Below are 24422 nucleotides of genomic sequence, written 5' to 3'. Positions count from 1 at the left end.
CCACATTATAAACTTGATTTTTTTGACTCTTCTGCACAAATCATCTCAGTATGAAGTCTCCTCTCAGATTTTGTTGCAGATTTCCCTCTTTTCTTACACCAGGCTCTCTTCAGTCTTGCTAGCCAAATCTCTTCCAGGCACAAGCCTCTTGCAAGACCTGGTAAACCACTCTGGGGATACAGAGGCCCAGATCCACCCTCACCTCCAGGCAGCCCAGCTTTCACTCAGAGCTGAAAAGTGGAGGATGAGCAGGGAGTGACTGAATCAGCTTCTGCAATCTGCTGAGTGAGAAGCTGGGTCTGGGTTTTGTTCTTTCTGGATGTGATGCACCCAGATATTCCCAGTTTTATTGAGATTATATACTGACTAATCTCCCTTCATCCTCACTTCACTACGGTCAGTCAAGGTTTTACCATTGACTTGCAGGATTTCAGCCTTTCTTGGGAAACAATACTCCAGTCCAAGCACCACATGTATTTTAGGGCAGCTTTACTACTTACTGGTGGAAGAAAAAACACCCTACATGAAATGCTCCAGAAAGAATATGGTTGCTTAGGCAGCAGCATGGCAGCCTGGGAAGGATGGTATCTCAAGTGTACTTTACTGAGCTCAAAATAAGTTTATTAAAGGAAAACAAAGTCTACATCCAACAAAGACATGAGAAGGATAATGGCAAAGAGATGAATCCACAACAAACGGGACCCCTTTTCCCAGATTGTATGCTGAAACCATAGAAAGGGTGAGGTGCTGCTACTGAGAAATAAAATGTTTTTATCAACTAAGTGTATTATAAATAATATTCTCAGGAAACCCTCGACTACAGCAAAGTTCGCATTACCAACAAAGAATTAAAAGAAAGGGTTACATCATATGAGCCCTACTCATGATTGTACTATATTCTTACACAATTAATCCTTGTGCTCGGGGCTGTTCCTGTAGTCTGTATTTGAGCAAAGCTGTCCCACACTTTCCCTGCAAGGCACATCTAAAATTAGTCACATTTGCTGGGTAACAGTTGCACAATCTAGCCACAAATTAGCAGATCCAGTGGATGATGCTTGACATTGTCCAAAAGTCCTTAGTTCCCACTCAAAAATAAAGCTGGTCTGGAGACTAGAACTTGGCAGAAAAACAAGAGAAAACTCAAAATAGTATGTGGCTGCATGCTCTGAGTACGGAAAGTGTTAGCTAAATTATTTAATTAGCTTGTGTTAATGAAAAGCAAATTTTTAATACTCTCTCCTCCAGATTTTCATCTTGCCAAATGTTAAGATAATGCTTTTTCAGATGCCTGAACTCTTCTTAAACCCCACATAGTTGGAAGCTTCACAGTAGCAATAATCACAGTGTCAGTACTTCATAGTCCTTCCATCTTCATCAGTGCAGGTTGTTCTCTGACACCACTCAGACAAACACATGTTGGAAAGCAACAGAAGAAACTATCTTGGTCCATGGTTCATGGTTGCCATTTCCATTGTGCTCAGTTAGAAAGATCCTTAATGCCCTGAATGCAGCCCTGTTTCAGCCTCAAACTGCTTTTCAAAATCAAAGCTTCCCATGGAGATGACCCAAACTGGCCAGCTAGTTGACCCAGCTGTCCAGCAAAACATTTTTCTGGGGGAAACTCTTCCTGGGGGAAAGCAGAGGGGAGAACACCTATGAAAGTTCAATTTATATTTTATTTCAGTGAGGGAAACACCCATTGCCTGTCAGTGCTCTGCCTGCACGTCTAGCCATGTTTCCATCAGAAGTAAGGGAGGACACATCCCTTCCCACCCAGTCCTGTTTTATCAAAGTCCATCTCAACTTAAAACAAATTGGGAGAAAAAAAAAATTGTTTTCTTTCAAATTAAGCAATCTGCCCTTGTTTTTTTTCCTGTCTCTAGGAGCGTCATTCTGGATGTGTGTTAGACTTCTAGTGACAAAGGGGGGGGGAAGAAGGGCTCTTCTCTCCTGAAAGCAATCGCATCTTTGGTTTAAAATGTCCAGGCAAATATGCTGAGAAAGTAAAGCCAAACCACTACAATGGGTTAACCTTTGAAGCCATTCCCTTTGTCTGCATTGCTGCGTTGCTGATTTGATTTCTCAACTATATATCTATGTTCAAAAAAACACCTGGAAAATATTCTCAAGAGAAGCATTCATGCCAAAAGAGTATCTGTATTGCAGCCAGAGCTTCTTGAAATCAATACAAAAAATAAATACCATTGGAAGCGTTTCTGAAAGGAGACACACTTTATAAGACAACAACTCCATTTCATTTCTAAGTCCCAAGTCCCTCACTAGCATTCATCTATGACAGTAGATTGATGAGGGTTTTTTTTGACAAAAAAAAATAATAAATTCACCGAATTGGGCTGCTCCCTATTATTCTGTTCTGATTGCCCCTTAGGTGCTTGTTATTAATGGAGAAAAAAGATTGTCCTTTTCTTCTACACAGAGTACTGGAAAGGCAGAAAGTTTGTATTTTTGATGCATACCAAATTCAGCAGAACAGGAGAGAATTTGATTTTTGCTTTCAGGCAACTTACACTATATCACAGTATTTTCATTTATTTGTGCAAGCAGCAGCTTTGTCTTCCATACTCACGCTTTGTACTTGCAGTTAATGTAAAGCAGAGAAGAGAGACTGTTTTAAGAGGCTGCAAACAAATTTCATTAAATCAATTAACACATTAATGAATTAAAGAGTGTTACCATTTCACATTTCTTCTCCTTGATAATGTCAAACAGTTGAATTGGAGAGCAAAAATTTTCATGGTTTGTTATTGCTGTGAGCTTTGCTAATTATTTTTCTTATGTTGTTGTCCCAGGAAATGGCCATCAAACAGTGGTGAGGAGGGAAAACACAAAGTAGGGCTTATTCACCACATGTATGAGACACTTGGCAAAACCCAGGGAAAAGGAGTTCCAGATGGGAACCAATACACTGAAGTCCTTCTGGGCCCTGTCATTGCCCAAAGTGTAGGAACAAGGATAGTGCTGAAGAAAGCAGCTAAGGAGCAGGAGGGAGGGAAGGAGGACTGACTTAGGAAGAGAGGCAAAATAACTGACCAGCGCTTGTCTACTGTATCGTTGTCATATTAATGAATTCTACATTGAATAAGTCAGAGGTGAAAAGGGAGAAGGCAGCTAAGCACAGGGAGGGATGCGGAATTCCTAATCCAAACACAGCTCTTCCAGCTACTCAGTTTTCTAATGACAAGGCTGCAAAATATCTGGAGAATCATATTTCCCTTCACTTTCCATTTGACTCTACAGCTTCCCTCCATGTATTTCACTGCTAGGGGTAAGCAGTGGTAGCAGGAAACCAGACTTAAACAGAAGGTTATTGCTTCATGACTCCTACAGACATTTGGAGCTTGAGTTGGTTGGGGTTTTTTTGTCTTCTCATATTTATGATTTTAAATAAATAAATAAAAATTATTTCAGTGCTTATAAGAGAGTTGTTTCCAGCTAGATACCCTGATCAAACTCATTCAGTGGAGCATCCACAAATGTTGTATTTCAGCTGGAAGTAAGATGCAGAGAATCCAGAGGGATTTCACCACATCATAATGTTATTGTCATTTCAGTGGACATATACATCATATCTATCATACAGATAGATTCTCCCTATGGCATTGAGTAAGATACTTGCAAGAGTCAATGACCAAGCAGCTGCAGAGATCTCCAGAATACGCACATAATGCTCTTACAGCAGTAACACAATACCTTTGTCCATCCCAGAGTCAAGGATCAGATTATACACATGCATAAAAGTGTATTAATTCCCTTTTACATCCAGGCATTACCTTTAGGTCCCCGTTTTTGCTGAGTGCCAAACTCAGAAGGAGCCAGGAGCTGATGTGGGAGAGGTAGGAGATACAGCAGAAAGATGTGTGGGTGGCTGTGGGAACGGAAAAAGGGGGCAAGAGTGGTGTTCAACAGTGTTTAATTTCTTCATCTCTGATTAAGACGCTTCTAGTTTCTATTACAGTTCTTTTAAATGGTTTGGAAGCTGAGAAGGGGGGAGAAGAGACTTCCAATAGCTATTTTCTAAAAATGATGACTCAGAACTGTCACTGGGGAATTTTGATTGAAAATTCTGCATGGCATAGCAGATTTCACTCAAAATTACAAGAAGAAAACCAAATAGCCTTACATTATTGTAGCAAAGCACATATCTGGTCTAAAAATGCTTCTTAAAGCAAAAACTCCAAATGAGACAGACTCACTACATGACAAGGAAAACACCTGCATTTGTCTTGCAGGTCTCCCCAACTCTTAACAACCTTCTACTATTTTATGTTCTTCTTGGGATCTTAGATTGCAAAATGAAATTTCAAAGGTTCATATCTCAAGAATATTAGAAAAGAACTTCAGGATTTCATGCTAGCAATAATGATCAAAAGGTCACCATTATTTTGTTGTATTAAGTTCAGTAGGCCAAAAATAAGCACTTTTTCTCCTGTCCATGCTGCAAACATTTCTACTTGCAGTTGTATGAAAAGCCAGAGCACCAGAAAGAAACTGCCCATGCCACGAACACTGAAGGTTACATGTGGGTGGGAGGGACACATTGTTCCTTGCAGCACAGGAGGAGTGCAGAAGCAGAGGAGATGGTAGTAGCAAGCAACACATTTGCCTGGCTGGATATTTAAGGGGCACAAGCTGTTAATACTGAGATGATGCAAAAGACCAAACATAGCTACAAAGATAGCTATTAATAGCAAAATATAGATATAATAAAACAAAGCTATCACACAGGTTGCAAAAGATAGGAAGGCTGTTGTACAGATGGGGGAACCTGTCAACTACCACCTGCAGACGCAGCAGGACGGTGCTGAGTGCCCTGGACTCCTGCACCCAGCCTGGGTACCTCCACACAGCATCTAACATAACACAGGTAGCACAGATTCCCAGCTCTTTACAACTGCGTGCCCCAGGAGGTAAGTATTCCCACCAGCAGCACGGCCTGACCAGCTTTGGGAAGTGCCGAGCCCTGTGCACAGGGGCAGTTTGCAGGTGCTGCACGCAGTTTGTTTTTTTGAGTAACGCTTCCCGCATGGTGAAGGAGGAGGAGAGCTCCCCCCCAGCTATTTTGATCACAGCGGCAGATGGAGGAGACAGGTTGTACTTTCTCAGGAAATGCACTTCAGCAATGTGAGGAAGGGTGTGATCCTGACTTATAAAACAAGGAGCTGTTCCTGAGCTGCGTAAACAAGGGTAAGGAGCAAGGCCCCGTCCTTTATTTTAGCAGGGAAACAAAATGAATCTTTCTTACCATTGGCCATATTGACCCTTCCAGGTGAGCTAACAAACGTTCTCTCTCTTGCAGGGGCTTGATATTCAAAGGCTTAACACAGGCCTACTTTGATACACGTAATACAAAATGAAATCCTTTTGAAAGGATTAGTGATTAATGGAATGGACTCAGCACTGCAGAGACCAGGGAGCAACAGTTACACATCTGGGAAGGGGGTCCTGGGCTCCCTGAAGATCAAGTTTGGAACAGTCTGCAAAAAAGGCCGTTTCTTTTTTGCAGAAAGGACCGCATCACCTAAAGTATTCCCATATACATATAATGTAATACATGTATATAAAAATAGGGCCAATGGGGAGGAAAAGGAACATAGATGCTTCTTTGGTGAGGAGAATCCATCTCATGTGCAGAGATTTCCTTCCCTCCATTACCCTCTGAAAACTAGCTTAACGTTATGCTTATCTGCTCCACCATTAGCATTTTAGTTTACCGAGGAGACAAAAATTATAAAAGTGTGAGAAATAGTTAATCAAATTTAAATTTAATTCGTTAAAAATGAGCTCTGAAGCAAAATTGTGTCAATTACCCCTAACTTCTCAATAGGCTAAATGCAGAGATAATTGGTGCTACAGCCTGACCGGCAGAAGCCCTTCTAGAAACCTGTGATTAAAGGCCAGATCCTGCCCGTCACTGCCCAGTAAAGATGCCTTTGCACACAAACAGGCACAGCGGGACCAGGACAGCAGCAATGCTTAGTGCCTCTGCTTCCGAGCAAACACCTCTGGCAGGGTTTGGGGCCCCACAGCCTTGGCAGCCAGAGAGGAGCAAATGGGAATATTTGCTTTGGCTAAGCAGGCTGGAGTGCATGGGTGGCCCCATGTTTGCCAGCATACCCCCCAAAAAGGAAATCTCCTTGTTTGTGTTCAAAATCATTTAGTTATGCTTCAAAAGAGCAAATATCCAGGAGTGGAAGGCTCTGCTGGAAAGGGCAACATACATGACCACAAACAGTCCATAGTGCATTAGAGAAAGCCAACCGAAGATGATAAAAGGTACACAGGACTCTCTGGGAGCAGGTTGCAAGGACAACTGTGAGATTTTTTTGTTTTTCTTTTTTTGCCTTACATCTGGTTTATATCTTAGAGGCATGGAAGCGTCCTGTGTTAATGTTAATGCTTCCACATGGGGGACAAGGGCAGATCACAGACCTGCTTGTGCACACACAAAGATCCTTGCTATGCCTGTACAGATGATGCCTTCCAAGAAAATGAAGGCTAGGAAAGACATCATGGCTTTTTTCAAAACAAAACCGAAAAGCAACCAGAGAAGAAATTTAAGATCCACCCCAAAGTCCTCAAAACAAGAGGAAGACTTTGGTCTCACCTTTGGACAGGTTTAATTTCTCTTTGCAACCCATGGACTAGCAACCCATTTCGCAGCTCTCTGGGCTTTCACCACAGAGACCTCAAATCTTACTGATGCACATCAGGCTTTTTAATGGGTGAAAGCTGCCATTAGAGAAGGCTGAACTTGCTTCCACTATACAAATTTTGCAGGCTCCTTTTCCACACTTTCCTCCCAGTTGCATGTATGATGCTACACCTATTGTCAAGGCTCTTATTAATAAAGCAGCACTGTTTCAAGGCTGCACAGTGGGGTACCCATCTGAGCTTTTGTTATCTCACAGTCCCTTAGGGCTCATTAAGGTCTGAATTAGCTGACTGTCCATGGCCCTAATTAGTACTTCAGCTCTCTGGGAAGCAGCCAGGGCTCTTTTAACCATAGCTCCTCACCCGTGGCATCAGCTCCCTTCTGTGATTTGGAGCATGCAATCTGCAACAGTTTTGAAACTAACTGAGATAGGCATTTAACCCCTTGCTCTGCTGCACTGCTCTTAATTAATTGTAATGGCCAACCCTGGAAAGTGCCCAGTGAGGGTGCACTGCAGGACACTATGGAAATGCAACTTGGTTTTGGTTTGTGAGGCTGTTGTCCCAAAGAGCAGAGGGAGGTTGTTAGGTACAAACTCTAGTGTGGTACTTCATGATGGACTGGGTGAAATGTGAGAAAGGCTTCACACAAGGCTATAGAACTCAGTCCTTGCAAACTTGGAGGAGGAAGTATTTGATCTGTCATTTCTTGTGGAATTCATGGAAAAAGCAGCTCTCGTAACTCCGCTGCCATTGCTGCAGTTAGGCTGATCTGCACACACTGGGATATGGACCCTGAGAGGTTTGGTTGTTTGCTTTGAAGTTGAGGTATGAAGTATTAATTTCACTCTCACTGCAAAATTTTGAAGAAAAATGAAAAAAGATTTAATCTGTGTTGAATATGGAAAATGTTGAGGCTTCTCTCCAAGGCAACCACAAGTACAACATCAAATATATCAGGGTTTGTGTGTGTGAGCGCATGCACACACATAAAACAAGTACATAATTCAGCCTAGGAAACTATTAAAATTGATCATTGAATGGATCTTGTTCTTGTCAATTTGACAGAGGGTCTTAGCAGAAATACCTCATTGCAGATCTAAGCCTCTCACTGAAAGGGTAAGACCAGGAGCCTCCCATGCTCAGAGATCTATAAACTTCTAAAAAACCACATAACATCTCTGTGCCATGATAGAAAAATTAGGGTAATAGCTCAACCATGATGCAGTTTGGCATCCCCAAACAGCTGGTCCTGTACTGAGATTCCCAAAGTATCACTGTTTTTCAATGGATATTTATAGGCAAGGGTAAGCAATACCTGCTCATTGACCTCCACAGCACCTAGGATAGCTGGGGGACAGGGGAGTCCTACAAATAAGATGAAAATCTGTATCTGTGATCTCATACACTTTAACAACCTGGAGACATGCTGGTTTCCTCAAAAGCATGTGGCAGTAATGCAGAGTGCTAAGGAGAGAACTATGCTGGAGGTGTTCAGGAGGTCTGCGTCACTCATCAGATCCAACAGGATGACAAACACCAGCGAGGTAGCTGGGCTTTATACTGAGCACAGCTCCAAGGCTCTCACAGTACCATTTTGTGCTGCTTCAAAAAAGTGAACAGGCTGTCAGTATCATAACATCTAGAAACAGCAGCAACCATGCATACTCCCTGCCTGTGCTCAGGGGAGAAAAAAACCTGATGGTTGAAAATAGCCATCACGGCAATAGCAGTATTTCCTTTTGAAATACAAAGTTTGACTCAGGAGCTGAGCTGTAGGATCACCTGCCCTAGCACAGAGGAAGACGTCGGTCTGATCAGCAGCTGAGGAGTGGGAGCCATAGGATCAAACAGTGCTTCTAACTGTGGGGTCATCTATTTGGGTAACAGGCACCATTTGCTCTGATGACAGCAAGCTGCAGTGGTCTGTCAGCTGCAGATGGGGCTGTCAGCCTGATGACTGCTTCCTACCAGAGCTGGTGAAAAGAACAGGCCCAGGCTGAGTTCCATTTATTAATTTGGATGCAAAACCTTTCCAGTTTTGCCTAAATCACTGCTACAGGCAGTGACCTCATGGCGTACCTGGCAGCCACCCAACAACACATTTGCAAACTGTCAATCCAAGTGAACCGATGTGCTTGGGCACTCCAGGATCAGAGCTATGCTCTGTCCCAAGCTCTTAGCAACCATCAATGAAACAAACAGCTCCTCTACTTAAAAGCCTTCCAAGCTTATTCTTGGAAAAAAGTCTTCAATTCCCCAGGTCCCCTTGAGTGCCATAATCAGAAAGTGATCTGGTTTCATAACTGCACAGAAAACCAGCTGAGCACTCATGCCTATCACTGCAATGGAAAAAGTGCGCCTTGCTAAGCATTAGGCCTGCACTGACAGACTGTTAAGAAATCAGAAAAATATTCCATATGCCCTCTGTCAATTTGAGAAAAGGCCTACTGCAAATACTATTTCAGGAGGAATAAGGCTGGTCCAAACTTGCTTTTTTTTTTTTTTTTCTTCTTGACACATCTCTGCCACACCAGAAAGACGACAAGTTTTCAGGAAATGTAGTGCAACTCTGGCACTGCTTACCCATCTGAGAGGATGTTCAGATCCTGCTGGATTCATAAAGTTCACCAAGAAGTCAAAGTACCTTTTACTCAATACCAGAAACAAGTATGAATGAAGACCTACATCCACAATCCCACTTTCTACAGCAGCACTGAGAAATATCAGGAAATGATCTGGGACCAGAACTTGGCTTCTCTTGGCTCTAACACCAGGGTGAAGAAAGACATACAAATCAGAGATGCAGACTTTCTCCTGTCAGTGCTTATACTCCTGCCATTAACATGATCTCTGCAGATCTGTCTTAAAAAGAAAACATGTATACTCATTTTTGAAAATAGCCTTGGAGGCAAATCTGTGTGTCCTGTAGAGGACACATCTAAGTAGCCCTGGATTCTTCAAGCAGAACACAGGATCCCTTTGCTATGGATCTTACAGTGTCTGTCCCATTTGCCTGGCAATCACTCTCTTGCTTTTTCACTTATTTGTAGTGGACAGCTGAAGATGGGGGCACTACTAAGTAATGCAAATTATTTATGTCTCTCTCTGTTAACCCTCACCTTTGGTTCATGAATTCGCTCTCTCTTACGGTAACTCTCCAAGACAGGAACGGATTTTTAGTGCAGTGCTTGCAGGACTTCACAAGGTCTGGCCCTGTCTGCAACTGTGGGCGTCACGGCATTAGCAGAGGTCAGAACAGATTCTGGACACAGCTTGCAGCATATGCGGTCATGGGCTCACATTATGCATACAGCTCTGATTATCACAGAAGTCTAGGCCTTCTGCAATCAGGCCAGCTTATAGCTTTAGGCTTCCCACTTGGAATTAAGTTAAAAATAGTTGGCCTTTGTTTTACTGAAAGCTTGGGCAGTGGTGACCTTTTGCGTCTGTTAAGCATCTCCTGTGACATGCCCCTTAACATTTAGAAGATGCGGCTCTCAACTCCAACGAGCTGCTCTCACTCTGCTCTCCAGACTCTGATGGTTTGTGGTATTTTCTTTAGGACCAGCCCTGCTGTGGAGCACCAAGCAGGCAGCGGGGAAACAGTCCGCCAGCATTTCCAGCACATGCAGGTCTGGGTATGGCACCTGTGCTGCTCTCCACACCAGAAGCTGAGTTTTGCTCCCACTACTTTCTTCTTAGAGACCTGTCTTCCCATATTCTCCTGCAGTGCAGAGTTCCTATGCATCCTTGTAGCTCCATTAGGGATAAGCTGAGGCTCACACTACTGAAGAAATGTGTTTCTTTCCACACTTTGTACTCAGCAGAGGTGGGCAGTGTATGGCTACACCCAGGACAGGCACCTAAGTACAGACCTATAGACACTCCTCCCTCCTCACTGTAGGGTTCACCCTGCCCACCCATCCCTCCGCAAACCAAAGACCTCCCTAATGGGAATTTTCGGCCTTTTATTTAATCTGATCTTCAAGAGATGAGCTGCCATGCAGAGAATATTCCATATACGAGCTGTTAATATTTAAGGTTTGGCCAAAGATTGATGTTAAACTTTCTTTTAAAAGAGCATTGCAGCACATCAGATTTCACTAACAATGTACACACTTTTACTGGCAGCACTAAAACCAGATGAACTATCCCATCGAGGCAGGCAGGAAAAGCTTGTGGTCTCAGACTTCACAGGGAACCATTGAGAGAGTCAGATGGAGAACACGGATATGAACAGGAAGTTGAACCAAAACATAACAATCCTCTATTTTCATTGACCACAGTAAGTGAAATGCAAAATACAGAGGCACAGAATAGAAACTGCAGACTAACACCAGCCACAACAGTAGCAGATGCCTTAATTGTGTTATTTTAAAACATCTGTCCGTAAGAAGAATTTCCTCAAAGAATCCAAGTCAGAGCAGCTTTTATGAAAGCAGAAAATGCAAGTCAACTTCACCATGTCCACCTACAGCCAGATTTCCCACCAGCTTGCATCTACTCAGAATAGTAGTCAGCAGGGGAGACTAAGACATATAGAGGTTTTATGTCCCAGAGCAAACTAACCTATTGCTAAAGATGGTCCTGCTTTGAACAGCAGGATAGATGAGACAAGCTTCAGAGATCCCTTTCAACCTGACAACACAGTTATCTGGTGAGGCTACTAGAAACTTGGTCTTTTGCTACTTCAAAATGTTGTGCTTGTCCCATGTTTTTCTGTTTCTTCTGTGTCTGCCCTAATGATAATACCAAGAAATTTGGAGTGTTGTTTCCAAGTAGTTTATGTGCTTATTCTCCCATTTGTGGGAGGAGGTGTCGCAGCCATCAGAGAGAGATGGGAGCACTGCATCACTGTCCTTCAGAGATGTTTTAACTGAGTTGTCTCAAGACACATGGAAAATGAACAATGCAGCCCCCATAGCCAGGCTCCTGACAGAGCAGCTGAAGCACCCTGCCCCATTCAGCCGACAGTGCAGCAGCACCTGCAGTATTCACTGCTGCAGTACTTGTGAGTCAAAGTAAAGCAGTGAATTGGGAATGACTGGGAGAAGGATTATGAGTGGCTGCAAATGAACTAATTTTGCTGAAGATTGTTTAGCTTCTCCTAGTCATTTAATTTGTAATCAAATGCACTGCAAAACAGTTCACACACAATCTTTATGGCAGGTTGAATCCAAACAATTCAGTATTTTTAAATTCTTTAAAAAAAATAATCACATCCTGTCTTTGAATGGGATCCTGACAACAACAGTGGTGGAAATATATCAAGCAATTTAAGATAATTCCTTTCAAAGAAACAAGGGTCACTTCAGTTTCTAGAACAAGCACAGAAATAATTCTCTGTGGAAGAAAATGGACACCAGTATTTGCTGTCGTTGATGCAGAATAATTTCCACAGTTACTCATACAGTGCATGTCAGTCATAAGTCAGCAAACAGCACGGATCACAAAAGTATTTCTAGCATAACTTCTCTGAAGAAAGATCTTAGATTTTTTTCACTCTTAAGTACTGAGAAAATATAAAAAATAACAGTGCATCTACTAGAGAAAATAAGTGGAACATAATAAAAGCAAAAGACATTTGATTGTAAAAATAAAAGAATCTCAATTAATTTTGTATTCTAATAGTACTGTTTTTCAAGAATCAGTGACAATGAAAGTGATACGTATTACTAGGACAAAGGTTAAGGCATTACATAGAATTTACTTACTTTTCTTTCAGCACAGGAAATGATTATGGATGTGGTTGAAAAGACATATTTTTCTCTGTGGTCACCAATGCCTTGAACCATGGAAATGACAAAGTGTGTTGGTACAGCACAGCTGAAAGTGGACAGATGCATTGTCTCCCATGAGGCTTCCAAGCATGTAGAACTGCAGGGATCTGCCAAGCTGCAAATGAAGCCCATGCATGGGGGTTGGGTTTACACAGGACACCCTCACCAGCAGCTTCTGGTCAGCCTTTAGTTTGGGGGAAACCAGATGTCATGGTCCCACAATGACAGCAATCTCTGCCCTTGTGTTGAAAGACTCACAGGTTTCCCAGATCCCCGAAGACCACTACAGGGGGGATGACTATATGCCCAATTGCAGTAAGGATGACAGAAGGGGAGAAGGTAGGGAGCCCAAATCCTTCCTAGCTATCCAGAAAACCTTCTGAACCTTGAAGCGAGAGCTGTACCATATCATTTATGCCAAAGTATAGAAGAACACATGGATTGCAAGACAAATCACACACAAGCAAGCAACTCAGAGCAACAGGTGAAGAAGTTTTTATCACTTGTGTTAAGTACTGAGAAGTGCACATAGCAAAGGAGAAAAACTGAGAAGAGATTCAATTTGGTGATGCAGATTGGTTCTCAACTACCTGCCATAATCCAGATTCAATCACTTCCACAGGGGGAAAAAGAAAACAAAAAAAAAAAAAAAAAGAAAAAAGGTGGTGTTCTGACCTATACTGAAAGGTTGACCCTTACCTGAAGCCTGGCCCTAGACTGTTTCTGAGGAAAGATGTACTGACTTCTGAAAAATGAAAAGAAGGACTGAGAGGTACACAAGCTGCCTCAGTGGTCATCTAATATCCAGTAGGATTTATCACAGCAAGATAGACCTGGGGACAACTGAATTTGAGGGCCAAAGCACGAAGAAATGAAGCATGAAGTTGTATAAAAACAGATGGCAATGCCTGCAAAGGGGAATCCTTGGTAGGTCCCTTAACATGAAGCACAGTCTTCTTGGGCCCTCCCTGGGCATCTACCAGTTGTTTGCAGCAGAGAACGGTAGCCGCAAAAGCCAAGGGGCCATCCTTTGCTGCCCCTGCAAGGGCCACATTTTTGCAGGGAGATAGATGTAGAGCCACGTTTTGGTCGCCAGCCCTTCACACACATTTGAGGCAGCTTCCCTTTGACCATCAACTACAAAGCATGGAGCCCTTCAGCTCATTGCCCTGTTAGAGGAGATCTCATTCTCTTTTTTTAAGCCAATGTCATGATTTTTGGAGAGGAGTAAGCAGTGAAGCAGCTGGCCTGGAAATGCTGGTGGTGGGCAATACTGTATTAAAAACCAAATGCTGTTAAAAACCTCAGTGCTCTTACGTGCACCACAATTCTGCCACTGTGAAAACTGCAAGCACTCTTAACTATTTCCTTCATCCTTGGATGCTTACTATAACAGCTAGATTATAGAAATCAGTCACTGAAACAATGAATCTCCTGCAGCAAATATATATAGGACTCAAAAGAAGTAGGAGGGAAAAGAAATCTCTTTACACACATCCTCTGAAAAATGTTAAGTTCAGTTTGCCCTACAGTTCCTTAAGGACATAGCACAAAAGACAAATATTTAATTGCACTCCTAACAAAAGCCCTTCTTTCTACCTAATCCTTTTTGTTCTATTCACATCTATCTGCAATTTACAATGGTTTACTTATCTTATTGCAATACCTGCCTTTCTATAAGCATATATCTCCTATTGCCTTGGGAATTCTTGAGCTCTCAGCACACTTTGTTTTCCAGAAAAGGACGTGAGGATTTTTTCAGACTCCTCATAGACTGGTAAACAGATGATTTTTTCTTTCTTTTATTTCCAAAAATGACTGGTAAACACCTGGTCTTCTGTCTTCTGGCTGGATTTGGAAGAATTTCTTAAATCTGATCTGAAAATCTTAAACCACTACTGTCTGAAAGAAATTCTCATAATTTTTATTTCTGTTGGACATTATTCAGGAATAAAAGCTGCTCTCCCTTGTGCTCCTGCATGATATTCTGTGCTGAGCTAACCATGGGAAGAGCAATCACCATGCTGTGGTCAGCAAGGTTGTTTCTGATTCACGGTGTTTTAATTATGAGCAGAAACTGGTTGATTTAAAATGGTAAGACTGCATTCTTCTAGGAACACCTAAGTGGCCTGTCATGCAATCTTGTCTACTAATAGAGACTTTTTTTGGTTACATGCTGCCTAGATGTGTTTATACACAGTTCACTGCAGTTTATCTAGTGTAGCAACAGATTGAATTTTTTTTTTTTTAGTATTGGCCACATTTTCTTGGACTATGTTCCTCTTACGTGGATTAAGTTAAAATATAATTTAGAATTATGGCAGGTCTTTTCATTTTTATCATGCCCTCACCTTCCATTTTCTCAGCAAAACACACTAGGAATAAAGCTTTACCGAAAGCTGTATTAAAGGACGGTTTGTTTTGCTCCAAGCGGGTATGACAGTCATTCAGTTTGTCATTAATAAAGATGGTTTTATACATCTCACTGCACTTCTTTTCAAGGAGGAGTAGCTATGGTTACAGTTGTATGGTAATGGTCATTTCAGGTTATGATTGCTAGCTGCAATTCCCCTTCCTCCAAAACATCACAGTTTTCTCATTTCAACAGAGCCTCTCTTGACTTTGCTGTTTAATGAAAGACAAAGCAAAGAAAACCACTTTCTTCTCTTTGGCCTTTGCTCTGATCCACCACTGACAAATGGCTTCGCATTCTGTGCGACTACATTTTTTTCACCATTGACTGTTCTTTTCTAAAAAACTTGGAAAACAAAGATAGATCAAGCTCTGGATTTGAATCTGAATTGAGCAGAAGCACCTAAAAACAGCAGCAACGTTCAGTGCTCCTGTTGAGACCAAGAGCATTCGCGAGATCACCATGGGGATTCTAACATTTCTATATTTAACAGCGTGGTTCAGAGGTCAGATCTGGTTATCAGGTTTCTTGAGCTTGCACATCTTCGATTTAGAAATACTCTTGAACAGTAGACCTGGCCAGTGAGTCACGACTACTAATTCTCCTACTCATCCTTTAAATCCACCCATTAATCTCAGAGCTGTTAGCTCTTTTTGAACTCGCCTCACCTTGTCTTTACTAAAGGAAATTACTCAGAAAAATTCTTAAACATATAACCGTAGTCTGTTCTACAAGTTTCCAGCATATAACTATGCTATAAGTAGATAGTGAAGACCAGTTCAACCTACTGATTACTAAAAGATTTTGTGATATGCTCTGATATTTGTTTACACTTCCATGTCTTTTTCTAGTAGGGAAACAAGAAACTTCCTTGAAAACAGTGAACAACCTAAAGCCTAATGACAAACATAGCAGTCGGGCAGTCCACCAAGCTAAAAATGCTGTTTTGCAGGAACAACTGCACAGGTTTTTCTAACACAGCCACTGAACAGCACAGTCATTTTTAAACAGTTTTTGCATAAATCTCTGATTTGGTCTACTAGAGGAAACTCCATGAAAAAGGAAGAAAATACAAGGAAAGACTAACAGCTTGCCAGTGAGCACAGTGTAAATGAATAGCTCTCCAGTGAGCTGGAGATTTTGAGCACACCGCCTTAGCACACAGGTAGCAATGAGTCTCAGCTCTTTTAAGTTGTGTAGAAATTGGCAGAAGCCAGATGAAAATACATGCTGCAAGCTACTAAAACAGTCACCTAAATTATGAATGTAGGAGCCCTTCACCCCCATGCTGTCAACACCCCCATACTGTCAGTGAAGAGAACAGAATCTTAATCTATCAAATATCTGAATTCCCTTTGCAGGTGCCCATCTCTCTTGAGTGCCTCAGTTAAGTATCTAAACTTAGGTAAGAGGAACCTGGACCTTAGTAAAACAACCATCTGCCAAGGACAGTTAAAAAAAGATGTCTGCTCACAACGATCTTGCAGAAAAAATAGCCACAGGTCATGAAAGACATTCCCGCAGGTATTACATCATTACTATACCAAGCCGGCCTGTTGCAACAGTGACAACTACCAACCCTGAAGTTAGTTAGATTAAACCCATTGTAGGTTTGTCATCACTCCACTGCTCACACACATCACCACATACCAAAATGCCTCACTGTTTCAGTGTACAGCACCTCACTACACCCTCCTGAGGTAGGGTCAGCCATGTAGCTCTGGTTTAGAAGTGAGGAAATACGGCTCAGCAGGACAACCCTCAGGTTACACAAGACAGCCATGATTCCTCTCATGGACCTCCAAGCCTCAAGCCAATGTCCACTGGCCCATGCACCTCCTTCGTGGTGTCTGTGATGTCTGGGTCTCTGAACCCACCCTGAATAAAGTGACATGGGACAGCCTACAGTGGAGCAGAAGCAGGAGTGGACCTCAGCCCTCCTTGTCACTTAGGCAGGTGCCATAGCACCACACCAGCCAGCTCCTCCGAAAACCTCCTTCAGGTGGAGAATTCAAGGTAAAATTGTAGAATACTTTGTTTTTCACTCTCAAAAGAGATTGTTAATGGAATGTAGAATTGTACCCTTGGGGTTCATTATTTGTTGAATTTTGAATCAAACACTTAAGACTTCAATGTTCAGCATCCGAACTGGGTAACAGAAAGCCTGTATTCAGAGAAACACCTGTGGAGACATACAGCAAGTGTGCAGAGCACCTGACATTTCCACTGCAGCAGTTGGCGATCTGAATGGATCTGAAATTCCACATGGAGCCCTGAATAATATCAGGAAACCTCCTGAGCACTAATGTCTCCATTTCAAATGATGCATCATTCCTTCCCTAATAGTTTATAGCAAAAAATGGCTTTAAATAGTAGGGGGTAGCAGCATGGAGATACAGCAGTGTTGCTCTTTAGTAGCCCACAAAAAGTCAATGATGCACTGAGGGTCTAATTTGTGTTCATCAGAATATAAACAGATATTTGTGCCTCTCAGTCTGACCCATGCTGGAAGAGGAGGAATTGTAGCAAATATTCTAAGCAAAATTGTAGATTTAAGACCAGATATAATATAGAAGGTCAGCATGCATTTGCAAGTATATAAAAATAGACAACAGTGACTGAAATGTCTGCTAAAACTTTTTCTTTTTCTGCTAGGAAGCAGTTTCTTCAACAAAATGCTGAGATTTTGGGGATATTTATTTACTTCAAACAGTATGTTCATGTAGATTTTGATATATAACAATGAGGTTTTCAATCTAGGCTGGTCATCTAAGCTTTGCTCTCTAGAGAGGGCAATGGCAAAGAAAAGTCCTAGGTTGAGAGGCAACTTCCAACCACCTATACTAAATGTTGCTTCAGATTTTTGTATTCAGTGTTTTTAAAATTAGAACTGAGAAAGTAATACATCAAATATCTGACACATCAGCTCAAAATGGTGCTGAGGTCAATTAATATTTGTACACTTTCCTTTTAAATTCATTTCTGACCAGTGTTGGAGAGGATAAGTATATTAAGAGAAATTAGAGGACATTTGAAGTTGTCTGGTGCTCAGAACCATATGCATTTGCACTCAGTCAGAGAATAGAAATAGTAATGGGTGACCTAAGCCCCCACTCAATATTAGCCACCACAGCAGAAAATCTAAATATAGAACTGAGCAAGAAAAGACTGGAATTACTCATAAAATTTATCTGACGAATAACTGGTACCTCCCAGAAAAGAATGGGTGTATTTGAGAAAACTGCAAGCTGTTCACTGAGCAAATTATTCATTCATTCTGATTACATTGTTTGAACTGATGCAAAACTGTATCCAAGTTTTAAGTAAATGTTAATTGTGTCCTATTTTCTAGCTTCACTTTACATTTTGCTAAGAAATTAAATGTCAGAATGTCCCTGAATGTGCACTCTGAGAAATGAAGCTCTCTTGAAGTCCTTTAAATTCCTAATCTTATTGCACTTAAATGTTATTCCTTCAACTGAAGGAATAATTTAATGAAATACAGTATATTTCAGGGTGGCACATCAAAAATGTCTATTTCACCAATCTCTTCTTTTATCATGTCAATTTTCTATTCCACTTTATCTTATTGGAACACTGAAAGTTCAGCCACTAAGCCTCTTGTAACTGTTATCAGAAATCAGTCCTAAAGTTTCTCAGCTTCTTGTTTACTTTACTTTTTTTTTTTCAATCAAGCAACAGCATCTGAAATATTTCTCCTCTGAAGAAATCATTGAGTGCAGAAAAAAAACATGGTTTATCTTTTTTGCCAGCGTCCATGGATACCATCAAAATGTATTTATCTTCAGGGTGTATGGTACCAGGACTGGTACCCATATCATCTGCACTCTGGGCATCTGTATGGGCTGTCACACTTACGAACAACACCCCGACTCATTGAAGGATGGAAAACTGGTTCTCCTACATTAATTGATATCAAACTGACTTCAAAGCCCCCAGGACAGGTTTGCATTTCCACAAACACAGTGTCTAATTGTGCCACTGGTGCTACTACTGGTCCTGTGGTTAATCTGTCTATATATATGCATTCCCCAGTAAAATCCTTATTAAATTTTAAATGCTCACTGTGAACTGCCCACCTGGAATTACTGGAATATAATTTCTGTGTCATTCATTCAGTGCCACGTGTCTTAGGATCAAGCCTGATTTGGTTAATGCTATACGTATTTAGGAAAAAAAAAAAAAAAAGAAAAGAAAAAGGAGAAACACTATTTTCTCTATCTCATTTTTTACATCTGTTTATTTAAGTTGGAAAAATTAACCAAAGAAGAATGCCAGGGACCTGCCTTCAGCAACTCATTTTTGTACTGCAATTTTTCTTCCCCCTCTCCTCTCTGCTCCTCAGGAGAGATCATTAATATGAAATGCTAGGGGACAGGCCAGCAATTCCACATTACTCACTCAGAGAGAGCAATTATTTCTACTCTAATCTGTACCTCACAAGCAGGGCTTGGTTTGCAGGCGGGACCAGATGGTTGAAGGAACCACATGGCACAGGAAGGTGCTGGGATTTATTCACCAGCTGCTCAACTCCGCCCGAGTGCTGTGTCCCGCTGATGGGTGAACGCATTTTTAGTTGGTGCTCAGCAAACCTTACCTTCCCTCCAGCATTGCCCATGCCAGGGTACTTCATGGTGTTCCACCCCCATGGGTGAGAAAACTGAGGCACAAAAGGCTTTAATCATGCAGGTTCTCAAAGCTGCTCAGGCTGTGCTATCCACGCACCATGTCCTACTGTTGGATCTCTTCTGATCCAACATGATGGACTATCAATTACCAACATCAGTTAGAAGAAAGCAGGGCAGATGCTGAGGAGTAAAAGATGAGCTAAAAGCAGTTTGCTAATGATCTGTGTCCCCCAGATCACAAAATATCTGTGTAAGACCAAGATGCAAGTACAGTGACATGATCAATTCTGGTACTGCCTGGCAGTGCTACAGCCCCAGCTTCTGCAGGAAATTAATGGGGGCAATCTCAGCCAGCACATGCAAGTGCATGGGAATCACTTGGAATGAAAAGCACTGTGTCTAGAGAGCTCAGCATGACCAACTGATTATTACTTATAATTACTTATTATTGCTATCTTACTCTGAGTTTCCACAATATTGTCGTCATCATCATCTGGGTAGAAATTCACAGAAAAATCATTAATAAATGTGATGAAAAAGCACAAAACTGCATTGAAGCCTCTGGTTCTACCTAAGTGCATTATCAGTGGAAACATAACCACGTTTCAACTCCTGTAACCCTCAGGATTTCCATGGGATAAGTGTTTACACTCTGCCCTTTAGCTGCTTTTGACTGCTCTCACTGTGGGAGGAGGCTCTTTCGGAAGATGATGCTGCCAGACCACAGGAGCTCACCACAGGCACGGGGTGAATTAGGGCAGCCCTAGGCAGCAAAGCATCTAAGAGCAGTCCCAAGTCAGGGGGAAGGCAGTGATGACCTTTCTGTTCCTGTTTAAGAGCTCAAGAACTGCATAGCAGAAGTGCTAAAGGCCACAGGAAACTCGGCCTTTTAGAGCTAAGCGCTATACACCCACATCCCTGCCCAGTTATCTCTGCATTTACCCTGCCCTAGGAGTGCCAAATGCCCCACAGTGTCAGCCAAGACTGTAGCCTGCTGTCTGCGTGCAGCAGACTCCCCTTCCCGCCCTGCCCTGCCCTGCCCTTGCTTCCCTCCAGATTCTCCATAGTTCATCTGTAAAATATTTCATGCATTTTTTTGGATGAGTCTCCACCCCGTCCTTGTTTCCTTCAGAGCCACAATGGAGCTGTCCTCGCAGCCCTTGGAAGGAAACTGGCAGCTTCACAATGAAGCTTTATCAGACCCGGACATGTAAATATTTCTCATAAAATGTGACCTGATGTCAGTTCCCACACCACGCCGCTTGGGGCTGCACTGCCTTGCTCTCCTTCTCTAAGTCAGTTCAGAGGCAATTTTGGGTTGGTCAGCCACCCAAAGGGGCACTCTCCCTAACATGCCAAAATTCAGTGTAAGGCACATGACTAACAAAGCACCCCTGCCTAGTTACTTTATTCAGCCATGAAGAAGCAGGAAAAATGTTGGTTGCTGAAATAAAGATGAGCTAGATCCAAAATTCATAACCAGAGCCTGTGCATGAGGGGATGGGAAGTTTTTTGCTAGCTGTAGCTTAGCCACCATCACATCCCCCACTGTGTAATGCCAGGTCCACCCAGGACGGAGCCCATATTGCTGCTGTGGAGAGGAGCAGTGAGGGACACCAAAGCTGGAGGAGGTCCACACAGGCTCCTGCTTCTACCCTTACCTTTCCTCTCTCACAACAGGAGCTGAACCTCAGCACACATTGAGGTCCCCCCTCTGAAAGCAGCACAGACATTACCATTTATTCCCATGTTTGATGGCACTTCAAATAATTTCCTCATCTGTTAAATGAAGTCCATGGTCCTTAAGCTGGGAAGGCTGTCCCTGGATGTTTCTTCCTGGCGGCAAACGGGGATGCACTAGTTAATAGTGGCACAGTGATGGAATTGCCAGACAAACGGGAACAGTTCTCATCATTTTAATGATCTAGCACTACTAGCAGTGCAGGTATAGATATTTTTAAAATGTGATTTTATCATGATGCCATCGGTATCAGAGAATGTGTTTATCTTGAGGCTAGACAGTAAAGAAAGGAAGATATTGGGTTTCCTTGACTACCTTTCATTTGCCTTAAAAACTATGTTTTTCTTTTATTAGCTGGTTTAATCGGTTATCGCAAGTAAAAGAACACATACTCAACCCTGTTAATAACTTGTATGTTGGTGGCCTCCCCACCTCCTCTCTCCTGTCTCCACATATGGGGAGAATATTTCCTCCTCTCTGTGCTCCTGGTTTCCTGCCCCTCTCCATGCTCCTCTCTCCTCACCCACCTCCATGTTTTTAAGCAAGAAATAGTTCTTGTTTGTTTACAAGAAGGAGGGAGAAAATATTTTTCAAGCAAACAAACCTCAACCAGATAGTGCTCAGGTGATGTGCAGTGGAACAGATTTTGGCTAGTTGCTTGGAGGGGACTCGTCAAATTTCCTAGAACATAAATTATTACATTTCAGAAGGAGCTGGCCTGGCCCTGAGTGGTGGCTGAATCTCCAGACCTGAGCTCCCTTCCAGCCTGAATTACGCTGTGATTCAATCATCAGCCCCACCCCATAAAGCCCCTCTGTCTCCAGGACAGACCCATGGTGCTGGCTGCATCCTGCTTGGCTCCACTCATGGCTTATGTGGTGCTCAAGCATCACTGGGTGCTTGGATGTAATACTTGCCATCATTTAAAAGCTTTTGGGACAATTTTTTATGATTTTGACATTTCAGGGCTCTCTCAGATGCACACATCAACAGGGAAACACATCATTTCGGGCTCTGTCTTATTCCCCATTGCCTTCCACTTCCCCAAAGCAAGTGATTATTTTGCATTCAGTCTTTCAATACCAGTATCCTAAACCATCTGACAAGCCATGCTTGACTCCTAAAATCTGGTTGCTTTTGACATGAAAATCATCAACAGCTTAAAAGCAATGCTGCGTAAGGACTTGCCTCAAGGAGCAAAGACAAAATGTTCTCTGCCATCATTGGTGTGGCTGATAACAGGAAAAGAAGGGGAAGATGCAGCAAGCTATGTCCTGTTGGCACATACTGAGCTAATTCAACAATACTATTGTGCATACTGGAATATAAAGGTATAATCTATTTTTTTGCTGCTGTTTTAGATGCAATAGTTTTAAATAAACATTGTTATTGCCCTTACATAATCATTATCTCCCTTTTTTATGTCTGTCACAAAATTAAGCTACAGAACAGTGCAGGGGACATTTAGAGGTCGAACACAGAGAGAAATGTATTCATCCCTAGCTGCTGGCCAGGCACTTATCTATCTGCTGTCCAAGCCAGCGAGCTCAGACATGCTGTGTTCACGGGACAAAACGGCAGGTAGACTCCAGTAACCTGTCACGTGGGAAAGAATACTTATTTTTGTCCTTCAGCCTGCAGGAAGAGAATCTGCAGGTCCACTGAAAATTACTTTTCAGAGGGTCAGGTCCTTCACTGTCAAAATTCTTGATGTTTTGTTCATTTGGAGGGGTGGAAGCAAACATTGGGTTTTGTACGTGCTCTGCTAATGCCAGTGCACTTGTGAATCTTGTGAAAATCAATTTCTGTCTAAAAAGATAATTTCTGCAGTTGCTATCAGCTCCTGCCATATTTCATGTGAATGAGAAGGGGCTGTCATTGCTTTCCACTGGTCATGCTGGCTCTTCCAGTCCCTGTACACCTCATGGTTCCTGTTCAAGCATGAATGTTCCAGTCCGTTTCTCTAAATAACTCCTTGGTCCCTCATCTGTTTGGCTCCAGGGACTCCCACACCTTCTTTATTTCTGTAGATAACTAAAAAAAGGTGCTGGTTTCTCACACAAAGTTGCCCGACTGTCCAGGATCACATCAGTGATTCCCAGCATAATCTTACTCCACATGGCATTTAAAAACATGATTATTTATAAACAACACAAAAATGTAGCCATTTTTTAAATATTTGCTCCACAACAGTTACTGATGAATCAACATTTCCCATCCTTCCCCTTCCAGTAAGTATCTTAGATAAGAACATGCTGCCCTTCCTGCTGGAAATCCTGTCATGTCTTTGAAGACCTTGTCTTCTTCCTTTCTCTCCAAGGATCCATCAAGAATGAAGGAAAAGTTGTTAGGATAATGAAATCAAGTTTTTCTTCATGTAGGGTCTATACTTTAAAATTGATACAACACCCCTGAGCCATATCTGTTGAGGTTTTTGTGCCATGCTACAGAACAAAGATAATGACGTTTCCTACCCAAACAAATAGAAGTACCACATTGAGGAGCTCCAGGTGAACATAACCCAGCTGGCCTGCATCAAGATACACAGACACAACAGGAGCAGGGGACATCCCCTTGCTGTATCTAGTAACAAGATGAAACTTGGCTACCATCTAGGGAAATTTCGGGGTCCTCAGGGCCAGCAGTGCTGACTAAAACAACTTCTCCTTCTCCTGTATCCCTCGCTTTACACAACTCACTTGACAAGGTCATGTCATCACACTAGGTACTGTGGCAGTGTTTATATATGCAAGAAGGAAAGCTGCAGAAAGAGAATCAGTATATTTGGCAAGTGGATTTGCTCATCTTCAGTCTAAGAGCACTTTAGCTGTCAGAGGACTCTCCTCAAAGGCTTATATGGCACGTTTTATATTGCAGTCAAAAGCACTTCATGCTGATTGCCGTAGCACTGAAATGGTCTCACATGAATCACAAGATGGAGAAACTTTCCTTCATAACTCAAAACCTGATTATTAAAAGAAAATGTGATACAGACACAACTGGAAGTAAATACAGGCAGATTTCAAGCCAAAGGTGAAAGTTGCTGAAGGAACTCCTGTGGAGTTGTTTTTAGTAAGCAACTTTTCCACTCAGGAAATCCTCATGTACTTTGTGACTAAAAATAGGAGTTGCAAAGTGCACTGCAGTTTGTGTGGGAATGC

The sequence above is a fragment of the Athene noctua genome, chromosome 11, assembly GCF_965140245.1.
Source record: "Athene noctua chromosome 11, bAthNoc1.hap1.1, whole genome shotgun sequence".
NCBI lineage: Eukaryota > Metazoa > Chordata > Aves > Strigiformes > Strigidae > Athene > Athene noctua.
This window is presented reverse-complemented; position numbering follows the sequence as displayed.